The sequence below is a fragment of the Bos indicus genome, chromosome 12 (genome assembly GCF_029378745.1).
Source record: "Bos indicus isolate NIAB-ARS_2022 breed Sahiwal x Tharparkar chromosome 12, NIAB-ARS_B.indTharparkar_mat_pri_1.0, whole genome shotgun sequence".
NCBI classification, from domain to species: domain Eukaryota; kingdom Metazoa; phylum Chordata; class Mammalia; order Artiodactyla; family Bovidae; genus Bos; species Bos indicus.
In genome coordinates this window covers 61715844-61733928 of record NC_091771.1, presented here as the reverse complement: position 1 = coordinate 61733928, position 18085 = coordinate 61715844, and positions in this window count along the sequence as shown.

Here is an 18085-nt window from a genome sequence, read left to right as displayed (position 1 = left end):
GAGAGGCAACCAAAACTGGAAGAAGTGTAATTGCAAGGCTTAGTGTGAGGGGTGGGGCATTTTCCTTCTGGTTTATTATCATTTTTTTGAGTTATTTTATAACATCTTGGTGGGGGGTATGGGGCTGACAATTCAATGCATTCCTGGTTTAATACAGTGAAACTATTTATGGAGAGGAGAGCTTCACTTTAAATAACATGTAAAACTCATTTTACAGATGTCTCCCTGAAATACTTTCATTGATTTTTCTCTCACAAAGTAGATGCACAAAATAACCACAAAAATGGGTAGTATTACCAAATCATGCCTCAGGCATGCATTTTAAGACACATGAAACATTTCCATAATAAACCCTTTGAGAGCAAATCCATGACGTAAAGTCCAAATTCTATTGGAAATAACACTGGAAATTGCAGTACAGTTGAAACAATTTTTAATCACTCCTGTACTCTTTTTCAGTTTTAGAAGATTATATTAACTGGGTATAAATTTTATATTAAAACATTTAAATGAGCTTTGTGATTCAGTCATTAGGATAGGACAAAAAAAGACTAAAAGAAATAAAAGTGGTTCTCTTTTCCTTAAAGACATCTCTTACTACATACTTGACACTGACAAATTTTGAAGAACGAAGTTTAGATATTATTTATATCCACATACATACATATATGTGAATGCATATATACACACATACATGTAAATGACAAGCACAGCCAAATACACTGCTATGGATGAATGTCATAAAGTTAATATTAAGACAATAATTCAGATATAAGTATTTATGTATTGTGTACAATGTTTTTATATATCATGTACAATGCTACTTAAGTACAATTCAAAAATAGGCTAATCTCTGACTAAACTAACATGAAGGGTCAACTTGCAAATCAAACACATAAGTTTGAGCTTTTACAAAAAATTAAGTTTTAATGGGAAAGACTAGAGATCTCTTCAAGAAAATCAGAGATCCCAAAGGAACATTTCATGCAAAGATGGGCTCAATAAAGGACAGAAATGATATGGACCTAACAGAAGCAGAAGATATTAAGAAGAGATGGCAAGAATACACAGAAGAACTGTACAAAAAAGATCTTCACTACCCAGATAATCAAGATTGTGTGATCACTCACCTAGAGCCAGACATCCTGGAATGTGAAGTCAAGTGGGCCTTAGAAAGCATCACTATGAACAAAGCTAGTGGAGGTGATAGAAGTCCAGTTGAGCTATTCCAAATCCTGAAAGATGATGCTGTGAAAGTGCTGTACTCAATATGCCAGCAAATTTGGAAAACTCAGCAGTGGCCACAGGCCTGGAAAAGGGCAGTTTTCATTCCAATCCCAAAGAAAGGCAAGGCCAAAGAATGCTCAAACTACAGTGCAATTGCACTCTTCTCACACGCTAGTAAAGTAATGCTCAAAATTCTCCAAGCCAGGCTTCAGCAATATGTGAACCGTGAACTTCTGATGTTCAAGCTGGTTTTAGGAAAGGCAGAGGAACCAGAGATCAAATTGCCAACATCCGTTGGATCATGGAAAAAGCAAGAGAGTTTCAGAAAAACATCTATTTCTGCTTTATTGACTATGCCAAAGCTTTTGACTGTGTGGATCACAATAAACTGTGGAAAATTCTGAAAGAGATGGGAATACCAGAGCACCTGATCTGCCTCTTGAGAAATTTGTATGCAGGTCAGGAAGCAACAGTTAGAACTGGACATGGAACAACAGACTGGTTCCAAATAGGAAAAGGAGTTCATCAAGGCTGTATATTGTCACCCTGTTTATTTAACTTATATGCAGAGTACATCATGAGAAACGCTGGGCTGGAAGAAACAAAAGCTGGAGTCAAGATTGCCGGGAGAAATATCAATAACCTCAGATATGCCGATGACACCACCCTTATGGCAGAAAGTGAAGAGGAACTCAAAAGCCTCTTGATGAAAGTGAAAGGGGAGAGTGAAAAAGTTGGCTTAAAGCTCAACATTCAGAAAACGAAGATCATGGCATCCGGTCCCACTACTTCATGGGAAATAGATGGGGAAACAGTGGAAACAGTGTCAGACTTTATTTTTGGGGGCTCCAAAATCACTGCAGATGGTGACTGCAGCCATGAAATTAAAAGACGCTTACTCCTTGGAAGGAAGGTTATGACCAACCTAGATAGCATATTCAAAAGCAGAGACATTACTTTGCAAAAAACAAAGGTTCGTCTAGTCAAGGCTATGGTTTTTCCTGTGGTCATGTATGGATGTGAGAGCTGGACTGTGAAGAAGGCTGAGCACCGAAGAATTGATGCTTTTGAACTGTGGTGTTGGAGAAGACTCTTGAGAGTCCCTTGGACTGCAAGGAGATCCAACCAGTCCATTCTGAAGGCAATCAGCCCTGGGATTTCTTTGGAAGGAATGATGCTAAAGCTGAAACTCCAGTACTTTAGCCACCTCATGTGAAGAGTTGACTCATTGGAAAAGAGTCTGATGCTGGGAGGGATTGGGGGCAAGAGGAGAAGGGGACGACAGAGGATGAGATGTCTGAATGGCATCACTGACTCAATGGACGTGAGTCTGGGTGAACTCTGGGAATTGTTGATGGACAGTGAGGCCTGATGTGCTGTGATTCATGGGGTCACAAAGAGTCAGACACAACTGAGCGACTGATCTGATCTGATCTGAAGCTTTAATGGTAAATACCAGATTATAGGCAATTGGCAATGTCAGAAAAAGCCTGGGAAGTCTACATCCAGAGGGTGGCTCCTGGGTCTACATCAAAACTAGACTATCTAGCCTAGAATTATTGTCAAGATTCCAGGTGAGGTTTTGTGATTTTAAATACACAGCAGAAAAGCATTCAGGTTATGAGTCATCTCCATTTTATTTTACTGTCTATGTGCCATTTTCTCTGGAGTCATGCCACATTAACTTATTGATTCTAGACTTATTAGCTATATACAGCTCTTAATCAGGGACAACCTTTTTAGGATATTCCATAGATAAATATCCTTCTCTTAGCAAGTGCTATTCATCTCTTTACCCAGAAGTTCAGTTATCATTTTCAAAACAAGATCATGTCAATAATCCTAAATCAACTCAGTACACCTTTATAGTTTAAACAAACATATTTCTTTTTGCTCTCAGGATCTTCATGCTCTACAAGTTCTACACATTTTCCAGATTGTTATTAAAATCAGCATTGTATGCATCAATTTTCTACTCAATTTTTTTTGTGTGTGTGGCAGTGATGAAGAAATAATAATAATAATATATAGAACAAGAATAATTGATTAAGCCTGATGAACAGGCTAAGGCAATAGATGCTGCATCTACTTAATATATTAAAACAAATGGGCAAACTATAATTCAATAGTTTTATGATTTAATACATAATAACACTAACCTTTGAATTTTTGCACAATTTGGTAACTTAATCACTACTATATATTGTCCATCAAAGGATTCAGTTATTTTTCTGTTTTCTCTTTAGATTTTTTTGTATAAAATTTATCTTTTAATATTTTATTATTAAAGTATCCAGATATGAGGCAAACTTTGTAAAAAAAAACGTTTTAAGGTGAAATTATGCCTAGTTGGCTCTTTTATTAGGATTTACAGGTAATCAGAAGAGAAACAGGTTATAGGTCAGTAGTTTTAACTTCTCACTTCCTAACTGGACCAGAAAAAAAGTAGTGGACTCAGGAGTGAAACAAGAGAAGTTTCTAAGGTTCTGGTAATGTTCTTGATCTGAGCAATAGATATATTGGTTTATTCAATAGGCAAACATCCATTAAAGAAGTAAAGTTTTCTCTGTGTATCTTATGTTTTTTATGTTTTTAATTCAGTTTTTAATTGGAGGAAAATTGCTTTACAATGCTGCCATGGTTTCTGCTATACAACAATGCTAATCAGCCATAATATAACATATATCATGTTTCAATGAAAAAGTTTACTTCAAAAGTGACTAGAAGCCTACTTAAAATAACTGAGAAAATGAGAAAGCTGACAGAAGGGAACATAGCAATACACTAATTATATTACAATTGTTTGCCTAATACTAAAGAGAAAATATGAAAAAAGTTTTAAAAAGTTACTTTATTCTAATAAACATAATTAAACACTTATAATTTTATATTTGTGATTTTTTGATTCTTGTTATAGCATCTTGATTCTTGCTATAGCATCTTTCATTCTTGTTACAGTATTTCAATTCTATGATTTTTATAGCATTAACTTGATATTTTAATATTTCACAGACAATAATCTGAGCAATATTTCTATTCCATATAAATAGTTTTGATTTTCTGTTAAAATTTTCCAGTGAGGTGTTTCCGTTAATTCATCTTATAAAGATTAAATGTGATCATGTTTTATGTTATTTCTAAAAGAAATAGGTTTGGGAAATAGTTCTGAAGTTTAAATGGATAAAAAGTTTAAATAGTAAGAATGTTTGAGCAATTTTTTGCTATAACTGTAATTTAACATATTTCAATTTAAGCCATTGTCTTCAAAATAGGATTTTTATGAGGCACTTGATTTTTTTTTCTTTTTGTCATACAGCCCCTAAATTAATATATGCAATGTAATATACAATATATGAAGTATATTAATATATGGATGGCAATGAAATTAAGCAATTAATCCAAATCATAGGAAAATTAGCAGTGACTTTTAGAAATTTTTCAAAATGGTGAGGGGAATATGAACAAACATGTTATTGACAAAAATAGAGATTATAGTGTTGAAGAGAATTTTAATAGTATGAGAATGTTTTGGTGTGGTAAAATATGAGATAATTTTTTCTATTCATAATGTGGAAGAGAAATAGTTAAAAATAGGCAAATAATAATTTATGCCTTTGGTGATTATTTAATTCTGTATGTGTAATATGTTCATAGTTCATGTATTGCTGAAGCCTGGCTTGGAGAATTTTGAGCATTACTTTACTAGTGTGTGAGATGAGTGCAATTGTGCGGCAGTCTGAGCATTCTTTGGCATTGCCTTTCTTTGGGATTGGAATGAAAACTGACCTTTTCCAGTTCTGTGGCCACTGCTGAGTTTTCCAAATTTGCTGACATATTGAGTGCAGCACTTTCACAGCATCATCTTTCAGGCTTTGAAATAGCTCAACTGGAATTCCATCACCTCCACTAGCTTTGTTCATAGTGATGCTTTCTAAGGCCCACTTGACTTCACATTCCAGGATGTCTGGCTGTAGGTGAGTGATCATACCATCATGATTATCTTGGTCGTGAAGATCTTTTTTGTACAGTTCTTCTGTGTATTTTTGCCACCTCTTCTTAATATCTTCTGCTTCTGTTAGGTCCATACCATTTCTGTCCTTTATCGAGCCCATCTTTGCATGAAATGTTCCCTTGGTATCTCTGATTTTCTTGAAGAGATCTCTAGTCTTTCCCATTCTGTTGTTTTCCTCTATTTCTTTGCATTGATCACTGAGGAAGGCTTTCTTATCTCTTCTTGCTATTCTTTGGAACTCTGCATTCAGATGCTTATATCTTTCCTTTTCTCCTTTGCTTTTCACTTCTCTTCTTTTCACAGCTATTTGTAAGGCCTCCCCAGACAGCCATTTACTTTTTTGCATTTCTTTTCCATGGGGATGGTCTTGATCCCTGTCTCCTGTGCAAGGTCACGAACCTATGTCCATAGTTCATCAGGCACTCTACCTATCAGATCTAGTCCCTTAAATCTATTTCTTACTTCCACTGTACAATTATAAGGAATTTGGTTTAGGTCATACCTGAATGGTCTTTTCATACTGTTCATGGGGTTCTCGAGGCAAGAATACTGAAGTGGTTTGCCATTCCCTTCTCCAGTGGACAACATTCTGTCAAATCTCTCCATCATGACCCGCCCATCTTGGGTTGCCCCACGGGCATGGCTTAGTTGCACTGAGTTAGACAAGGCTGTGGTCCTAGTGTGATTAGATTCACTAGTTTTCTGTGAGTATTGTTTCAGTGTGTTTGCCCTCTGATGCCCTCTTGCAACACCTACCATCTTACTTGGGTTTCTCTTACCTTGGGCATGCGGTATCTCTTCATGGCTGTTCCAGCAAAGCGCAGCCATTGCTCCTTACCTTGGACGAGGGGTATCTCCTCACCACCACTGGAGATCAGTGGAGAAATAACTCCAGAAAGAATGAAGGGTTGGAGCCAAAGCAAAAACGATACCCAGCTGTGGATGTGACTGGTGATAGAAGCAAGGTCCGATGCTGTAAAGAGCAATATTGCATAGGAACCTGGAATGTCAGGTCCATGAATCAAGGCAAATTGGAAGTGGTCAAACAAGAGATGGCAAGAGTGAATGTTGACATTCTAGGAATCAGCGAACTGAAATGGACTGGAATGGGTGAATTTAACTCAGATGACCATTATATCTACTACTGCAGGCAGGAATCACTCAGAAGAAATGGATTGGCCATCATAGTCAACAAAAGAGTCCAAAATGCAGTACTTGGATGCAATCTCAAAAACGACAGAATGATCTCTGTTCGTTTCCAAGGCAAACCATTAAATATCACAGTAATCCAAGTCTATGCCCCAAACAGTAACGCTGGAGAGGCTGAAGTTGAATGGTTCTATGAAGACCTACAAGACCTTTTAGAACTAACACCCACAAAAGATGTCCTTTTCATTATAGGGGACTGGAATGCAAAAGTAGGAAGTCAAGAAACACCTAGACTAACAGGCAAATTTGGCCTTGAAATAAGGAATGAAACAGGGCAAGGGCTAATAGAGATTTGCCAAGAGAATGCACTGGTCATAGAAAACACCCTCTTCCAACAACACAAGAGAAGATTCTATACATGGACATCACCATATGGTCAACACCGAAATCAGATTGATTATATTCTTTGCAGCCAAAGATGGAGAAGCTCTATACAGTCAACAAAAACAAGACCAGGAGCTGACTGTGGCTCAGATCATGAACTCCTTATTACCAAATTCAGACTTAAATTGAAGAAACTAGGGAAAACCGCTAGCCCATTCAGGTACGACCTAAATCAAATCCCTTATGATTATACAGTGGAAATGAGAAGTAGATTTATGGGCCTAGATCTGATAGATTGAGTGCCTGATGAACTGTGGAATGAGGTTGTTGAAACTGTACAAGAGACAGGGATCAAGACCATCCCCATGGAAAAGAAATGCAAAAAAGCAAAATGGCTGTCTGGGGAGGCCTTACAAATAGCTGTGAAAAGAAGAGAAGCAAAAGCAAAGGAGAAAAGGAAAGATATAAACATCTGAATGCAGAGTTCCAAAAAATAGCAAGAAGAGATAAGAAAGCCTTCCTCAGTGATCAATGCAAAGAAATAGAGGAAAACAACAGAATGGGAAAGACCAGGGATCTCTTCAAGAAAATCAGAGATACCAAAGTAACATATCATGCAAAGATGAGCTCGATAAAGGACAGAAATGGTATGGACCTAACAGAAGCAGAAGATATTAAGAAGAGATGGCAAGGATACACAGAAGAACTGTACAAAAAAGATCTTCACGACCCAGATAATCATGATGGTGTGATCACTGACTTAGAGCCAGACATCCTGGAATGTGAAGTCAAGTGGGCCTTAGAAAGCATCACTATGAACAAAGCTAGTGGAGGTGATGGAAATGCAGTTGAGCTATTCCAAATCCTGAAAGATGATGCGGTGAAAGTGCTGCACTCAATATGCACTCAAATTTGCCCTCAGCAAATTTGGAAAACTCAGCAGTGGCCACAGGACTAGAAAAGGTCAGTTTTCATTCTAATTCCAAAGAAAGGCAATGCCAAAGAATGCTCAAACTACCACACAATTGCACTCATCTCACACACTAGTAAAGTAATGCTCAAAATTCTCCAAGCCAGGCTTCAGCAATATGTGAACTGTGAACGTCCTGATCTTCAAGCTGGTTTTAGAAAAGGCAGGTGGACCAGAGATCAAATTGCCAACATCTGCTGGATCATGGAAAAAGCAAGAGAGTTCCAGAAAAACATCTATTTCTGCTTTATTGACTATGCCAAAGCTTTTGAATGTGTGGATCACAGTAAACTGTGGAAAATTCTGAAAGAAATGGGAATTCCAGAGCACCTGACCTGCCTCTTGAGAAATTTGTATGCAGGTCAGGAAGCAACAGTTAGAACTGGACATGGAACAACAGACTGGTTCCAAATAGGAAAAGGAGTTCATCAAGGCTGTATATTGTCACCCTGTTTATTTAACTTATATGCAGAGTACATCATGAAAAACACTCAACTGGAAGAAACACAAGCTGGAATCAAGATTGCCGGGAGAAATATAAATAAACTCAGATATGCTGATGACACCACCCTTATGGCAGAAAGTGAAGAGGAATTCAAAAGCCTCTTGATGAAAGTGAAAGGGGAGAGTGAAAAAGTTGGCTTAAAGCTCAACAAAAACGAAGATCATGGCATCCGGTCCCATCACTTCATGGGAAATAGATGGGGAAACAGTGGAAACAGTGTCAGACTTTATTTTGGGGGGCTCCAAAATCACTGCAGATGGTGACTGCAGCCATGAAATTAAAAGACACTTACTACTTGGAAGAAAAGTTATGACCAACCTAGATAGTATATTCAAAAGCAGAGACATTACTTTGCCAACAAAGGTTCGTCTAGTCAAGGCTATGGTTTTTCCTGTGGTCATGTATGGATGTGAGAGTTGGACTGTGAAGAAGGCTGAGCACCGAAGAATTGATGATTTTGAACTGTAGTGTTGGAGAAGACTCTTGGAAGTCCCTTGGACTGCAAGGAGATCCAACCAGTCCATTCTGAAGGCGATCAGCCCTGGGATTTCTTTGGAAGGAATGATGCTAAAGCTGAAACTCCAGTACTTTGGTCACCTCATGCGAAGAGTTGACTCATTGGAAAAGACTCTGATGCTGGGAGGGAAGGGGGCAGGAGGAGAAGGGGACAACAGAGAATGAGTTGGCTGTATGGCATCACTGACTCCATGGATGTGAGTCTCAGTGAACTCCGGGAGTTGGTGATGGATAGGGAGGCCTGGTGTGCTGTGATTCATGGGGTCGGGAAGAGTTGTACAGGACTGAGCGACTTATCTGATCTGATCTGATCTGAATGGTCTAGTGGTTTTCCCTACTTTCTTCAACCTGAGTAACTTTTCATGTTTCATACAACAGAAATTATTGTTAAAATATGTAGTTTAAAAATGATATTAAATGAAATTTATCCTTATGCAGATTAAAAATCAACATATATGCGTGTATATGGATTATTATTTTATGAAATATTTATGGTGCTATTTTAAGTTAATTCAGAGAAATTTGGTGTGCTACTGTCCACAGTGTCACAAAGAGTTGGACACCACTTAGCAACCGAAAAACAACAACAATAAATTCCCTCAGCAGGTTGGCATTAATAAACTCATTTTCTAGATGAGAAAGTTAATGCACAGAAGATCACACAGTATTCAGTTTAGCTAAATTATGAACTGAATTCTTCCTGAATCTAAAAATGCTGCTTTGATTATACCACCCTAGAAACCCAAATGACAGTGAAATTTAAACAAACAACTGCATCCATAGAGTGAAATATCATTGTGTTGAATTTGAAAATTCTAACATTTCAAACATTAATATTTTAGATATTGGCTCATGAAATAGGCTAAATTTTGTGTTTATGAAGGAAAACTAGATTAAGACTTTTAAAGTGATCTCAGCTATTAGAGTAAATTAACATTTAGAGATGATAACTTTCTAACTATAAAATTAAAGACACTTTATACAGTTAACAATATCCTCTAGAGAATCACTCCCACTGGCCTGCTGAACCACCAAGAAATGATGGTATCTTGGAAAAAATTCTTTGCAGGGTATTTCTTTAATTTGGATCATGCAGTTTTGGAAACAGGTATATGCTGTGTTCAAATCTGCCAGCAATATAGGAGAAAAAGGAAATGCGGATTCTACCCCTGGATCAGGAAGATCCCCTGGAAGAGGAAATGGCAACTCACTTCAGCACTCTTCCTGAAAAATCTCATGGGCAGAGACTCATGATGGGCTATAGTCCAAAGGGTCTCAAAGAGTCAGACACCACTAAGCATACACACACACTCTGGGCTCCCAGAGTAGAATATCTTTTATTAATAATAAAACTGATGACATTTTAACTTATACTTCTTTCAGTCAATTGGGCCCAAACTTGAGATGGTTAAAAAATAGTGCTATTATTTGACTCTTCTAAAATCTCAATTTTATGATAATTTTACTTACAGATAATGATTTAAAAATCCATAAACACAAAATGAAAAACACTATCTAGACAGTTTTAGAAAGGTTCTCCTTCCTCAGTTCAGTTCAGTCACTCAGTCGTGTCTGACTCTTTGCGACCCCATGAATTGCAGCATGCCAGGCCTCCCTGTCCATCGCCAACTCCCAGAGTTTACCCAAACTCATGTCCATCGAGTCGGTGATGCCATCCAGCCATCTCATCCTCTGTTGTCCCCTTCTTCTCCTTCCCCCAATCCCTCCCAGCATCAGAGTCTTTTCCAATGAGTCAACTCTTCACATGAGGTGGCCAAAGTATTGGAGTTTCAGCTTTAGCATCAGTCCTTTCAATGAACACCCAGGACTGATCTCCTTTCGAATGGACTGGATGGATCTCCTTGCAGTCTTCCCGTCAAATGATGAGACAGCTAGTTGATGATGTGTTTCAGAGGGAATTTTGCAAGTAAAGAAATATTTGGGGCTAATACAACCAAGCAAAATTTCTCTCTAGAATAGTTATTTTACTGTTGGAATTTTAGTTTCATTATTCTAAGCATTAAGAACATATTTGCAATATAAGAACACATTTCTTTAAGAAATAATTGGCAATGTAAGATTGAGCTAATTGGTAAAAAACATTCCCAAAGTAGCCACATGTCTTGCACAGAACAACTCAACACTTCCAAAGTATCAAGCTGCTCTTTCCCAGATAAACATGAATCATAATATTGCTACTAAAAATGTTCATTAAGCTAAATGAGAGTGCAATTAACTTCCAAAAAATCTTAAGTGTTCCAACGTTCTGTCAAGAGAAATTGTGCATTTTTGTGCAATCATGTTGTACAAAATATGTTTATTAACTTTAGTGTGATAAAACTTCTGATTTCAGGAATATTTTCCATTACTCAAGAATATTGATCTTCTAAGAACCTCAAATGCAGTTTCAAATATAATGCTGAATTGTGTACATTATAAATACATGGGAATATTCATAGTTTTATTTAAATTTTTATTTTTTTCATGATTCAAATTAAAAACTTCATTTGTTAAAAAAAAAAAACTGAGTCCACTAAATCAAATTTATATGGCAACTGTGCTATGTTCTAGGTTCTAGAAATATATCTCTATCAAGAAAATATTAATATTTTTATATTGATTTTAAAACAAATAAAATATTTGTCCTTGTTTTTTTCAGTTTGGTTATAAGAACTATGTGCCTAAAGTGCTGATTGAATTTAAGAAAACTTTTTATTGAATTCTATTTTCAGCAATATTGTGTAATCCTCACACTACAAACATTGCTACAAATTACTAAATTATAGAAAAATTTAAATGAGTAAATAAATGCCTTGAAAGAAATTAAGAGAAATCATCTTAGGCCAAAAGCACACCTGGAACATAGATCTATGAAGGTACAGGATTCTCTAATCTGCAATATATCACAAGCTTATCTGTGAATAGAAGTAGCTTTAGGATTTTAGGGCACAGGGAAAGGATTAAGTTATTGAAAATCCAGCTTCCCTGGTAGCTCAGCTGGTAAAGAATCTATCTGCCTGCAATGCAGGAGACCCTGGTTTGATTCCTGGGTTGGGAGGATCTCCTGGAGAAGGGATAAGCTACCCACTCCAAGGGATAGGCTACCCACTCCAGTATTCTTGGGCTTTCCTGGTGGCTCAGCTACAAGGTGGTAAAGAATCCTCGCACAATGCGGGAGACCTGGGTTTGATCCCTTGGTTAGGAAGATCCTCTGGATATGAATAGAAGTAGCTTTAGGATTTTAGGGCACAAGGAGATGATTAAGCTATACTGAGGGGTTAGCTTAAAGACCATGTATCATGAATCTATAACACAGAAAATGGGCACAATTGGGAAAACACTTTTCACAAAACAATGCAGATACAAAATGTTTAAGTCTTTACCACAGACTTAGCTCTTTATAAAGGAAAATGAATTCCTTTAAAAGTTTTTGCCACTGGTTAGTCCTCACAGTGACCTGGGACCCTATGTTATATGACTTTCATTGCCTGTAACACACACATACCACGCAAGTACAGTCATTCATGCAACTGATGTCTCAGGCATACATAATTACCAGTATAGAGTTTCAACAAATAGATGCTTTTAACATTAAAGGAAAACTTAATTTAAAAACACTCAGAAAGAAATAATACTGACTGAAAGTTGGCAACCAAAACAAGCATCAAAAATGCAAATAATACAAAATCTGGATACCAAAAAAACTCATTCCTATTGTAAGAAATGAATGATTACACACACACACACACACACACACACACAGGTATATGTGTATACATGTGTATAAATGTTACATATACACAGTTTAATGCAAGAACAAAAAATGAGTTGAGAGCAGGAGCTTATTAAAACGACCAGGAATACTGAAAGATAAACAAATATAATTCTTAATAACAAAATATAAATATTAGTATTACCATTTAGTGAAATCTAATCTGAACATTCTCCACTGCATGCAAGTATGATGAAGAAAGAATAAGAGATGTGTGTAGAAACAGAGTTTTGGAAAGAGAAGGCTCAAAATATATCCAGTTAGAGTCCTAGAATAAATAAATTAGTATGAGTTTAAAAATCTTCATTGGGTTAATGATTTTGAAATTAAATTACTGAACAATATGAATCCACATTTTTAGAAAGCACAGATAACAACAAACATTATAAATAATATCCACTAATAGAAATCTCTATCATAAATTTCAGACAGTAAGTGAAAATATCTTTAAAGTAATCAGAGATAAATGAGTATACTATAAAAAGTATATTTTTATACACAGATACACATACAAATACCCAAATATATAAAAGGATAATCATGAATTACATATCTGAATTCTTAAAAGTGATATTGAAACTGAGATTAAGAGCACTAATTCTTTAGATTGTGGTGGTAAGATGAAATAACATCAAAGTATATATACACAAAACTTTGCAAGCTTAGAATTCTCTCCCAAGGAATTTATCTTTAAAGATGAAATAACAAGTAAAGATAATTTCATAGAAATGCTGATAAAAACATAAATACATAAATGCTTTATTTATGTATTTATTGTTTTGTTTGCACCATGCAGCATGTGGGATCTTAGTTCCTCCAATATGAACACCCGTTCCCCCTGCATTGGAAGTACGGAGTCTTAACCACTGGACCACCAGGGAAGTCCCTAAAATTTAAAATTTAGAAAAAAAAAATTTCCCCAAACTTCTGTCTGAAAGCTATTGTATTAATCTGAATTTTGAGAGCAAAAGAAAAAAACATATTATGAGTACATCTCGACAAACATCACTCATTTTTGAAGTGAGAAAACATAAAACAGACAGACTTACTATCTGGATAGAAATAGTACACAGGTCAAGGAGAGGCAAATATTTTTGAATATGGGACCATCCTCCTGATATAGGTAAAAGTCCTCTTTCCAGCTTTAGATTTTAATTTTTGCTATTCTCTAACTATATATTAATTACTATATTCATAGTATATTTCATAATATAATTGTGAATATACATACTAGTTAGCATCCTGCTCTTAGCATTTATGGGAATACTTCCAATGATATAACAACGTACTTGATGATTAATGTATATTTCTGGAAGAAATTCTTTACAAGTAAAAGCAATTTCCATCTATTTTTAAAGAGGTTTGATCATATTTTCATATTCAAAGTTATTAGCTACTTTCACTTGGTCTATTATAATGAGCATAATGGTACCCATTCACTGACCTTTTTGTTGCATTTTATGAGAAAATTTTAGTTCCATCTTTCCCCTCACAATGCACTCTATAATGTACCTTTTGGACACTTGGGACATCTTCATTTCTGTCTTTATTTCAACACTGGGCATGCTTGATATCTAAGGTATGAAGCCACTCTACTGAGGCAATATTTTGATGCAATATTTCAACCTGCCAGCACAGATTTTGAAAACTGGATGCTGTCCTGTTTGGTAAACGTATGCCAGGTAGTGACTTGGAAGTTTCTTGCCTGGGGACTTTCTTTGTCTTCTGAATGTTACCAGCCTTCAGCCCTCCTGATGTCACTCCCATCCTGGCAGCCATCTTCCCATTCTATCCTACCACTCCATCCTGGTGACACTGATGGAGGGGTCCCAAAGTCCTACTTCTTTCCTCCTCCTACCTCTCCCTTCTCTCAGTTTGGAAAGGCACTTTGTTAAAGTAATTAAGCAATGCAGCCGATAGACAAGTGGCTCTAATATCTTAGTAGTCTTGCAGGGAAAACAGAACCTAAGACAGAGTCAATGTTGAGCTTTCTGAGAAAACGAAACTTAAGAACTAGTCACAAGCAGTCACTAAACTTTCCCAAGGAAGGCAACTGTTTAAGTTATAGCCAATCAAACAATGTCCCTGCTTTGCTTCTGTCTATCAGTCTTGGCCTGCTGCTGCTGCTGCTGCTGCTGCTAAGTCGCTTCAGTCATGTCCGACTCTGTGCGACCCCATAGACGGCAGCCCACCAGGCTCCCCCGTCCCTGGGATTCTCCAGGCAAGAACACTGGAGTGGGTTGCCAATTCCTTCTCCAATGCATGAAAGTGAAAAGTGAAAGTGAAGTCGCTCGTGTCCGACTCCTAGCGACCCCATGGACTGCAGCCTACCAGGCTCCTCCGTCCATGGGATTTTCCAGGGAAGAGTACTGGAGTGGGGTGCCATTACCTTTTAATATTTCTGATACTTGTCTCTTTTGCTGTGCCGTTTTTCACATATATCCTGGACTGATGCTTTCCCTCCTGAACAAACACAAGATGCTTCCTATATTTCAAGGATCCTTAAGATATTTCCCCCCTGAAGATACTGCTTTTTATTTTTATTTTTTTCTTCTGCACCCCTGACCCAGCCACTGCCCCCATTCATCAATTCTGGGGATTTTGGTGAGGAACAGATGGAACATCTGCTGTCTGTATCTTATTTTCTTTATCTGCTCAGTCTTTATATTTATAAAACACTGCATTGTTATGTATTTGTCATGCATGTATATGTGGCTGTGAGTTGCATTTAAGCAGCAAACACCTGTATTGACATAACTAATTCCAGATCTTATTTTTAAAACCTTGATTTCAAACATGGTAGTGAGTTTCCTTTTAGATCAAAGTAATCACCTAAGGAAGATTAAATATTGTACCAAAATATATGCTTAGAAATCAAAGGAAGTCAATTTTATTTCAGAAAAAAAAAGAAATGCAAAAGCATATTTTGCAGACTACTGAAAGTTTCCTGATATTTGGTTTATTTGTGATTCAGTGATTCCAAGAGGGCCTGGAGCAAGAGAAACTTTTGTAAAGATAGTTTCTAGCTGTTACAGAGTTAGAGCTTGGTACTTCACTCCCTCTTTTGCTTCTGGTACCCATAGAATGCCAATGTAGGTGCATTTAGTGTTGTCCAAAAGTCTCCTAGACTGTCAACATTTATTTTCATTCATTTTAAAAATTATTATTCTGTTCCATGACAGCGTTTTCCACCATTCTGTCTTTCAGCTCACTTATCTGTTCTTCTGCCTCTGTTATTGATTCCTTCCAGTGTATTTTTCATTTCAGTTATTATATGTTCATCTCTGCTTGTTTGTGCTTTAGTTCTTCTAAGTCTTTTAAAAGTATTTCTTTTCATGTGTTTGTTAGCCATCTGTATGTCTTTTTTGGAGAAATGTCTATTTAGTTCTTTGGCCCATTTTTTGATTGGGTCGTTTATTTTTCTGGAGTTGAGCTGTAGGAGTTGCTTGTATATTTTTGAGATTAGTTGTTTGTCGGTTGCTTCATTTGCTATTATTTTCTCCCATTCTGAAGGCTGTCTTTTCACCTTGCTAATAGTTTCCTTTGATGTGCAGAAGCTTTTAAGGTTAATTAGGTCCCATTTGTTTATTTTTGTTTTTATTTCCAATATTCTGGGAGGTGGGTCATAGAGGATCCTGCTGTGATGTATGTCGGAGAGTGTTTTGCCTATGTTCTCCTCTAGGAGTTTTATAGTTTCTGGTCTTATGTTTAGATCTTTAATCCATTTTGAGTTTATTTTTGTGTATGGTGTTAGAAAGTGGTCCAGTTTCATTCTTTTACAAGTGGTTGACCAGATTTCCCAGCACCACTTGTTAAAGAGATTGTCTTTTATCCATTGTATATTCTTGCCTCCTTTGTCGAAGATAAGGTGTCCATATGTGCGTGGATTTATCTCTGGGCTTTCTATTTTATTCCATTGATCAATATTTCTGTCTTTGTGCCAGTACCATACTGTCTTGATAACTGTGGCTTTGTAGTAGAGCCTGAAGTCAGGTAGGTTGATTCCTCCAGTTCCATTCTTCTTTCTCAAGATCGCTTTGGCTATTCGAGGTTTTTTGTATTTCCATACAAATTGTGAAATTATTTGTTCTAGCTCTGTGAAGAATACTGTTGGTAGCTTGATAGGGATTGCGTTGAATCTATAAATTGCTTTGGGTAGTATACTCATTTTCACTATATTGATTCTTCCAATCCATGAACATGGTATATTTCTCCATCTATTAGTGTCCTCTTTGATTTCTTTCACCAGTGTTTTATAGTTTTCTATATATAGGTCTTTAGTTTCTTTAGGTAGATATATTCCTAAGTATTTTATTCTTTCTGTTGCAATGGTGAATGGAATTGTTTCCTTAATTTCTCTTTCTGTTTTCTCATTATTAGTGTATAGGAATGCAAGGGATTTCTGTGTGTTGATTTTATATCCTGCAACTTTACTGTAGTCATTGATTATTTCTAGTAATTTTCTGGTGGACTCTTTAGGGTTTTCTATGTAGAGGATCATGTCATCTGCAAATAGTGAGAGTTTTACTTCTTCTTTTCCAATTTGGATTCCTTTGATTTCTTTTTCTGCTCTGATTGCTGTGGCCAAAACTTCCAAAACTATGTTGAATAGTAATGGTGAAAGTGGGCACCCTTGTCTTGTTCCTGACTTTAGAGGAAATGCTTTCAATTTTTCACCATTGAGGATAATGTTTGCAGTGGGTTTGTCATATATAGCTTTTATTATGTTGAGGTATGTTCCTTCTATTCCTGCTTTCTGGAGAGTTTTTATCATAAATGGATGTTGAATTTTGTCAAAGGCTTTCTCTGCATCTATTGAGATAATCATATGGTTTTTATTTTTCAATTTGTTAATGTGGTGTATTACATTGATTGATTTGCGGATATTGAAGAATCCTTGCATCCCTGGGATAAAGCCCACTTGATCATGGTGTATGATCTTTTTAATGTGTTGTTGGATTCTGATTGCTAGAATTTTGTTAAGGATTTTTGCATCTATGTTCATCAGTGATATTGGCCTGTAGTTTTCTTTTTTTGTGGGATCTTTGTCAGGTTTTGGTATTAGGGTGATGGTGGCCTCATAGAATGAGTTTGGAAGTTTACCTTCCTCTGCAATTTTCTGGAAGAGTTTGAGCAGGATAGGTGTTAGCTCTTCTCTAAATTTTTGGTAGAATTCAGCTGTGAAGCCGTCTGGACCGGGGCTTTTGTTTGCTGGAAGATTTTTGATTACAGTTTCAATTTCCATGCTTGTGATGGGTCTGTTAAGATTTTCTATTTCTTCCTGGTCCAGTTTTGGAAAGTTGTACTTTTCTAAGAATTTGTCCATTTCTTCCACGTTGTCCATTTTATTGGCATATAATTGTTGATAGTAGTCTCTTATGATCCTTTGTATTTCTGTGTTGTCTGTTGTGATCTCTCCATTTTCGTTTCTAATTTTGTGGAGAGGGTGTGGAGAAAAGGGAACCCTCTTACACTGTTGGTGGGAATGCAAACTAGTACAGCCACTATGGAGAACAGTGTGGAGATTCCTTAAAAAACTGGAAATAGAAC